We start from the raw sequence: 2,659 nt of genomic DNA, 5'->3' as shown, positions 1-2,659 counted from the left end.
TGGTTAGAAATTAGAATGGTCAGGTCCAGATCGAGTGTCTGATGCTACGCTTTCCTTTGTGTGATTTATCCATTTTTCCTCTATAGATGAAGCATGGTTCATTTATGTTAGTTCTACCTGTACTTGCTGACGTGAAGGGATTATGATTTACAAAATGACACTTTTGCCGAGCTTCTATGAGAGAATCAGCTTGTATGAAGTATTTAGCATGCACTTCTAGATAAAATATTAGTTAGCAAATGCGGTATGACGTAATAGTCCTCCTGCCAATCAGCCTTTTCTGGAAAGAGAAAACATTCTATGATGACATGCAATGTGATAAATAATGAGTGGTAGAAGGTTCCTAGCTTAAATTTTCTTTACTTGACCATGTTACTTATGGGCATTTGCCATATCTTGACATAGGTTTCTGGTTTCCTCACTTCTGCCAAGGCGAAGGCTATTAGTAGATGTGAAAATATGAAGGAACCACTGGGGAACCACCGCCACCGCCTCTGGGGATGTGGGAGTCAAATCTTCCGCCACCGCAGGGGACACGGGCGCATGTGGAAGTCGCTGCTGCCATTGGGGGCACGGTGCACATGGAAGCCCATACCCCTCACAAGTTCAATTGAGGTTTTTGTGCTACTCTATTTTTAGTTCTGTTTCCTTATCAATATGAAATTTCATTACTGTGGTAGAAAACATTTACTTTTATGCAGTACTTCAATGACAGTTGAAGGCGACAATGAGCATCAATCTGTTTTCCTTCGATGAATCATTCTACATTAAATCATAACTTTGTCAATACATGTCATTGCACGTAATTTTTTTATGGTTAGTTACAGAATATCCCCTTTTTTGTGTGCATTTAGTAGATGCTTATATGAATCTATGCCATCTTCTCTCTCTTGCTGAAGTTTGCCTTTAATTCAAGTAAAGTTTATATTGAACATTTTCAGTTCTCTTTTGTAATGACGTACTTAATTACTCAGAGCGTCTCTCTCCTTCTAGGATAATTTAAGGAGTTTTATTGGATCATATTCGCTCTGTATCCTTTCCTTTGGATATTCCACCAATTAAATTTTGTCATCCACGGTGTTCAGCTATTATCATTTAATTTGTTGCTCATGCATGAGTTAACATGTTCTGAGATTGCCTTTTATCTGTGTAGTGTGATGCATTTATTTGCAGAAGCTAGTTAAGCTCATGTTTAGCTCCTTTAATGATTTTTTGCTCATCGATCCATTGAATAATATTTCCACATTCTTGAATTGTCTGGAAATTCAGCAAATATAGTTATATTGCAGGAACTAGGAACCGAAGGAAGACCCAAACTCCGAGCACCACATTCTCTGAAGGCCCTTCTATTTGAAATACTTATGCAGAAGTATGACTTCATTGCTTTTGTACTGTATGTCACTTTTTATTTGAAATACACTTAGTAGAAGTGTGACTTCAGTGTTACTGTACTCTTCTATCTTTATGCACTTCCGAAGATTATTTATATGTCTTGCATATCGCATAATTGTTGTACCTAATCTCGACTCTATTTGCATGCTATTTTGTAGTGCAAATAAAATGCATCCATGGCAGTGAGTTACAGAAGGAACTAGCGGAAGCTAATTTATCATTTCAACTCATCGTTAAGCCACGAGTAGCATCTAGCATGTGGTGTTGCTGATGCACAAAATATGGTAGCTTGTTGTCTATGTATTTATAGTCCTGTATCAACTGAATGGTAGGATGACTGACTTCCTTTCCAGTTTGTAGTTTCATTTCTCTGTTCTCATTAATTTTCCAAATTGAAGAGTTTAGAAACCTTGGTGTGCCTCTTGCAGCTATTCTACAGCTACAATTTTCTGCTTTTCTCTCCATCTTGATGATTAATCACACCTTGCATGATCACTTGCAATTTTGACACTCTGAGGTACTGCATGTTGACAGTTTGAACTCTTGCAGTGGCTACTAAACAGCTATTGCTGCTACAAAGAGTACCCCTTCCTATGGTTTACTCAAAGATTTGAGTGCAAACTTATGATAATTGATGTGCTTGCTTATGTACGGTACTATGCTTCCACTATCTGCTTTGGCAAGTCTATAAACTGAAATCATTGTGTTTCCATAAGATTGTAATCTTATTATTATTATTTAGCTGTTTTTATTTTACCAGGTTTGTATGCAGTTCGAATTCTTATGATATTATCATGTTGCGACATAGACGATTGGGAAATTCTGATTATAACCAGAATGTAATAATTATTTGCAAGGTCATTTAAATTACAACGATTTCTATATCATGAGAATTTGGAATGTGATAATTATACGTGCGTTGCACGTGCATGCTTACTAGTAGTATTTGGTGAAAGAAATATAGAAACCACACTCAAATATACTCGAATAGAAACATAACCCATGAACTCAATTTTGGTGTATTATTTACACTCAAATCTTCAAAACCATGTAAATGATTCCCTTAAGTGGTTTTGCAATTGACATGTGAAAATATTGGTGATTTTGACCACGGATTGGGATGCCGACCACGTGCATGCCGGAGATGGAGGGTGATCTCTGTTTTTCTGTCCTCGTTGATATTTGGTTTGTGCTCCTCATAATCGACCTAACACACATGGACATGAACGATGCCCACAACGAACGATTTTGTACGGTTCGAGGATTT

Source organism: Triticum dicoccoides, chromosome 6A (genome assembly GCF_002162155.2).
Source record: "Triticum dicoccoides isolate Atlit2015 ecotype Zavitan chromosome 6A, WEW_v2.0, whole genome shotgun sequence".
NCBI classification, from domain to species: domain Eukaryota; kingdom Viridiplantae; phylum Streptophyta; class Magnoliopsida; order Poales; family Poaceae; genus Triticum; species Triticum dicoccoides.
Note: the sequence above shows the minus strand (reverse complement) of the source record.